Source organism: Schistocerca piceifrons, chromosome 5 (assembly GCF_021461385.2).
Source record: "Schistocerca piceifrons isolate TAMUIC-IGC-003096 chromosome 5, iqSchPice1.1, whole genome shotgun sequence".
Lineage (NCBI taxonomy): Eukaryota > Metazoa > Arthropoda > Insecta > Orthoptera > Acrididae > Schistocerca > Schistocerca piceifrons.
Genome location: NC_060142.1, coordinates 92,137,964 through 92,144,892, shown reverse-complemented (window position 1 = coordinate 92,144,892; position 6,929 = coordinate 92,137,964).

Below are 6,929 nucleotides of genomic sequence, written 5' to 3'. Positions count from 1 at the left end.
AATAATTTGATCTAAAAGAAAAATATGGACAATACTAAAAAAACTGGGGAAACGTCAGAACTAGTCATGGTCATGACAGTGACAAAAGAAATGCCAGACTGGACTGAGGTAGCAAATTTAATGAAAGCACTAAATCTTAAATTAGACTCAGTGAATACTCAACTAAATGCTAGATTAGATGACCAAAGTGCAGCTGCAAATGCTCGAATTGCAACTTTAAGTGAAAAATTAAGATGCACAAAGTGCAGATTCAGCTACTTTAAGACAAGAACTAAGTCTTAAGTTAGATCAAGTAAATACTCAGTTAAATGGTAGATTAGATGAACAGAAGGCGGATTCAACTGCTATAAGAAAGGAATTAAGTGCTAATTTAAGTGAAAAACTAGAAGCACAGGGTGAGGTTTTAAATGCTAAGTTCAATGCCTTAAATGATAAAGTGGAGAGTTTGCAATTAGATTTAAAGAATGAATTAAGTAATTGCCTGACTATCCATGTCAACCAACCGTTTACTGACTTTAGTCAGACCCAGAGTAACCAATTTCAGGACTTAGCTAAAAAACTAGAATTTGATATTGAAGATAAATGTAACAATGTAGAATCTGAATTTAATGAAAAATTAGGATCATTTCAAAGTATATGTAATGTTACATTTGATGCAGTAAAGCAGAGATTACACACTTTCCTTTAAAGTGTTGAGAAACAGGACAAGCTTCTAATCCCTGTAGTTCAATTGCAAATTGCAGGTGATAACACTCGAGATGATAACATGGAAAGGAATTTTAAAGAGAAACTAGCAACATAAGACACAATAAATGTAAGCAGTTTGGAGGAACAAGTAGAAGAGATGATAGACAGAAAAGTTGCCGTGAGAGTATCCTCCCACAATGTGCATCCCATTTTTACCTTCTGAACTTAGTAATACCAAGAGAAATGTAGATGAACTGTTGAAAGAATTCAAACTCATGCAGGGCACAGTAGATGATAGAGTGACTTCTCCCAACATAGTATTAACTAGTGAAGTTGATGTGTTGACAAATGTGCCAACACCTTGTAGATAGAGGAGGCCGAAATGCACGCTATATAACACAGACGGGCGTGAATTCTGGAACAGGATAAGTAGTGAATGCTAATAAGAAAAGTATGCAGCTCCTCGAATACTTAACTTTTATTCCTTCATGTGAATACAGCATTCTTGATGAGACATTTCATACGATAACTATCAAACTATGTAAGGCTAATGGCGCCTTGCTAGGTCGTAGCCATGGACTTAGCTGAAGACTATTCTAACTATCTCTTGGCAAATGAGAGAAAGGCTTCGTCAGTGTAGTCGCTAGCAAAGTCGTCGTACAACTGGGGCGAGTGCTAGTCTGTATCTCGAGACCTGCCTTGTGGTGGTGCTCGGTCTGCGATCGCACAGTGGCGACACGCGGGTCCGACATGTACTAAATGGACCGCGGCCGATTTAAGCTACCACCTAGCAAGTGTGGTGTCTGGCGGTGACACCACAAAAGTAACGACAGATTTACAATGGAGGGGGTGGGGGGTGGGGGCAAATTCAGGGTTATCGAGACAGTTCCCTTAGTTTATGCCATATGGGGAAGTACATCCTACTCATTTTTTGGAAAGGTTCAGTCAAGCCTTGCCCAAGACTTGGGAAGATTCAAAAAAGATTGAATTTGTGGTGGGGTACCTTTTAGGAGAAGCTTCAGAGTGGGGCACAGTGAACATAGAATTTTCAGTAAAAGTTTAAGGAGCAGTATTGGTCAGCAAGTGCCCAGGAATAACTAATATTTGACTTGTGGAACCCAAAGTATTACAACAGTTCGTAAGGTACGATCCAAAAGTATTTCGACTGGCATTTAATGAGAGCGAAGTACTTAGATAAGCCCATGGAGGAAGAAGGGTTGGTGCGAATTTTAATAAATTGTTTACCCATTTACGGAAGGAAGGATATATTGCGTAGCGGGTGGAAAACCGTAGAAGAATTATTATCCTTTGTAGATGTACTTGATGCCTTAAACAAAGACCACAATGAGAATGTACATCAAAATGAAAATCAGAATTTCAGAAGAGGTAGCAATAACAGTAATAGCAATTTTAAGAGGCATGAGGCCAAGTTAGCTAGAGTACAATTTTGTAGTATACGTACCACCAAAGCGAGTACAGCTAGAGTACACCAGGGTAACCGGAATAAGGGTAACGAAGATTATCAGAAGTAGCATTCACCTTCAGATTTAGATCCAGTTACTTTGCATGAATTTGTACCAAGTAGTAATAGAGTACAAAATGGTAACGTAAAAGCCCGATTTGATAACCAACCAGTAATCACCAATAATGTGGAAAATTAAGTGTGAACTGAACCCAGGGTTGGAGCCCAGGTCATAGAAATACATTAGGAGGCCTGGTTTATAATGGGTATGTTAATTCCATGCATAAAATACCAACCAAAGAATGGTTGCTCCTGGAAGAACTGAGCTTAACTACCATTAATCCACAACCAATAATAATAGGAAAAGTGAAGGATTTTGAAGGTAACATATTTATAGATTACAGCATTTTCTTTAACACATTATGAACATAATATCACTTACTGATATTACCAGTAACGGGATTGTACATAGTCGGTATTACTGGAACAAAGAACAAAGTTGTAAAACACGAGACCCAGGTGAAATTAAACATTGGGAATATCCCATTTCGTCACACACTTTTAGTAGTAGAAAATATCAATAGGGACGTGTTATTTGGCGTAGACTGGCTATCAGAATTTAATGTCATATAGAATTTTGAGGAGAATTTTCTTTACTTTGGGAAAGATGAATACAAATATTGTGTAAAGTTTATGATGGACAGCTATATTGGTAAACAAACAACTGAGAGTCGATGTCTGAGATTAACGGCTACAGCAAGATTGTAACCAGCATCTGATAATGTAAGTCAAGTATCACACCACGCTGACATACAAAACAAAGTAAATGAATCTCCAGTATTGTCCAATGACCAAAAATTAGATTTATCTAAAATTCTATTGGAATATGAAATGGTATTTTCTGATCATGTGGGTAGTATTAGTGACTACGTATGCAAATTTAAAATCAAAGATAGTACTCCATTTTTCTGTAAGCCTTATCCAATACCAGTAAGTTTAAAAGAAGCAGTTAAGGAGGAACTAATTGTGATAATTATTCAGGAATGTCAGTGGAACATTTGTTCTGATGTTTTGTAGAATAGTGGGACAAGTATAGCAGAAGTAAAGGTATGGTATATTGAATAGTGTATATAAATGTGGTGTCTACAGGAAGTATAGTGGAAGAGTAGTGGAGGACTCTAGGGGATTAACTGAAGTATTAGGAAGTGAGAGTTAAGTATGAAATAGATTTTATTTTCTGGAGGATATTTAATTATAGTGTACATAAAGATGTATACTTGGGAAATGATAGGCAAACCTAAGAAAGGCTGACCTATACTGTACGGATAGGGGCACCAAGAAGGAGATTGACCTATACCATAGGAAAATAAGAATTAAAGAGGGGCGTACCTGCTGAAACAGAAGGAGGAAGTGCACTCATAGGGTCAACCCGTATGTAAGGTATAGGTACTGTTCCTAAAGAGAAAAGGACAGTATTGTGACAGAAGTCACACATTTGGTAGGAATTCTTCTGGTAAATTCGAATTCTATATTCCATTAGCATTATTACGTTAACCCCAAAATTAATATTGTTGGATGTTAATAAAACAGAATATGACATTAATGTCACATTTTAATTCAATTGTACCTTACCTGGAATTCATTTTTCAACACAAATTTGACGTACAGCATTTAATACCTCAGCTCTATCAGTAATGGACATCATTTATAATAGTCAGAAGGGCAGCCACGAAAAGATGTTAGTCTGTGCAGTGTCCAAATTGTGACTTTCTTCTCCACAAGACAGAGACAACACAATATCCACTCACAGTATCTACAGATAACAGACTTTAATATGACAGTTGTAGTGTACTGTTGAATACTGGTAACAGTGAAATTGATGTTTTGTAACTAAGTAAATCTGCACTTGCTGGTCACACATGTATTTTTTTAAAAAAAACTGTGCTTCTACAGTACCTCTGTACTGTCGGGCCCAGAGTTGCCATGACAAAGGAAACTGAACTGTAGTTTACTACTCGGTTATCAGCATTTCTGTTGCACCTGTGAATGTCTCTAAAAATTTAATGAGCTCTTTTGTAGAGTTGTTGTCGTAACCATGAAGTTTTTCGGAGACACCCTACTCTGTAGGTATTTACATGATTTTATCATGCTGCCTAATGATAGACTGTAGCATCTGAAACAAGATGTTCCTTATAGCTTTTATTCCTTGCTTGAAGCTAGTCCATAACAAATTCACATCATAGTTCCTTCATCAAACAGTGTGTTTCTTTGGCAACATAAGTCATCAAATAAATTACGGGAATCTCACTTCTCAAATAATCATCATCAAAAATATGTTTCAGGACATGTTCAAAACATAATATGTGTAACGCATGCATAATACTGAAAGGATTGCAATATCTTGCATACTTTACAGCATTGGTCAGTAACAAATGAAGTCTTACTGATATGCTGGAGATTTACTCCTAAATTAAATAACATTTCCGCAATTCCCCAGACTTTTTCTTCTCAGGAAAGTGAGTTGCTGCCAATACCATATTCTGCAGTGTCCACTTCTGAGTGACAAAGTGTGCAGTAATAGACAGACAATACCTTTCCTAATACGGATCAGTTCACATATCCATTGTACATGCATTCACATCTACAGCCTTGTCTATCCTGGGCATCACACTCGCCCATGTTTCATTGACTTGTCTTTCAATGTTTTGTGTCATTGCCATATGACGGGGCATAATGTTGGAGACATCCACCTTTCCAAATTCTGAACTGACAAAATGCAAAATTCTCCACCTGATACAAGGGTGTTTTGAAAAGTTCTCAGAACGGAATAGAAAAAAAGTACTTACATCACTGAAAATATCTTTATTTTTCAATGTAGTCTCCTTGTAGATTAATGCACTTGGGCCAGCAATGTTCCAGTGCCTTGATCCCATCTCGAAAATGAGTTCCCTCCAGGCCTGCAAAATAGTTGTCAACTCCAGCTATCAATTCTTCGTTTGAAATGAATCTTTGTCAACCAAGAAAAATTTTCAGTTTTGGGAAGAGATGAAAGTCTGATGGAGCAATACCAGGTGAATAAGGCGGGTGTGGCAACAATTCGTACCTTAGTTCGTGTAATTTTGCCATGGTGACGGCACGTGTGGGGGTGCGCATTGTCTTGATGGAAGATGACTTTCTTACGTGCTAAACCTGGCCTTCTTTGTGTATCTTTTGTTGCAATTTGTCCAGGAGGTCAGCATAGTATTCTCCAGTAATTGTTTAACCAGTAGGGAGACAATCTACATACCAGAACACTGATGCCATGACCTTTCCTGCCAAAGGAATTGTCTTTGCTTTCTTTGCTGGCGGAAAATCAGCATGTTTCCACAGGTTTGACTGTTGTTTTGTCTCTGGGGTATAGTAGTGCACCGAAGTTTCATCTATGGTCACAAACTGGCACAAAAAATCTTGTTCGTTTCTCCTAAAACGGACAAAACATTGTTCCAGTATGTTCATTCTCATGAGTTTTATATCCAGCATCAAGAGTTGCGGCACCCATCTTGCAGATAATTTTTTTTCTAATTCTTCAGTTAAAATGTGATATACCCTTTCAGAAGACATCTGGCAAGTGTGAGCAAGTCCACGCATTTTCAACTGGCGATCCTCCATGACCATTTTGTGCACTTTTGCAATGATTTCTTGAGTAGGGACATATCATGGCCGACCACTGCGCAGGTCGTCATCTAAGCTCTCCTGACCAAATTTAAATTTATTTGTCCACTTGGCAACACCAGAATATGAAGAAGCAGAGTCCCCCAGTGTATTCTTGGAAATCAGCAAGAATGTCCTTTGTTTTTATACCTTTCTTTATGAAGTACTTAATCACTGCTCGAATTTAATTTTTTCCATCTTTGCATATCACTACATGGGAACAACAGAGCCACGTCACTGCCACAGCTCTCTTCCAAAAGCACTGAAATGGCAGGTATTTACAGGCAACAGTCCAATTAGTATCACATGAACAACTCGTCGCGCTAGCGCTGACCTCTCATGGTGATTCCCGAGAACTTTCCAAACCATCCTCGTATTAATGTAAACAGGCAAAGATCCCTAGCACAGACTTCTACCCTCATTTTAGTTACCATGTGTTTCAGAAAAGCTGGTAATGGTTCAGAATGTAAATTCTAGATCTACATCTACACTCTGCAAACCACCTTGAGGTGCACAGGAGACAGTACGTCCCACTGTCCCAGTTATTACCGTTTCTTCCTGTTCCATTCATAAACGAAGTGTAAGAAGAATGACTGTTTGAATACCTCTGTGTGTGCAGTAATTATTCTGATCTTATCCTCACGATCCCTATGTAAGTGATACATAGGGGATTATAGTATATTTCTAGAGTCATCATTTAAAGCTGGTTTTTGAAACTTCATTAATAGACTTTCTTGGGACAGTTTACGTGTGTCTTCAAGCATTCCAGCTCATTTCTTTTGTGTCTGTGTGACACTCTCCCATGGATTAAACAAACCTGTGACCATTCGTGGTGCCCTTCTCTGTATATGTTCAACATCTGTTAGCCTTATTTGGTACGAGTTAGACACAGTTGAACTGGTTGCAGGGGCAATTTGTAAACAATCTCCTTTGTAGACTGCTTTTACAAATAAACCAAAATCTACCACCTGCTTTACCCACAGCACAACCTATGTTCCATTTCATATCACATATCACTGTGGCGTGTTTTGCAGACACATGCCTTCAGCTGCAACATAGTGGAACTGAAAGACTGGAGATCAGAGCTAAT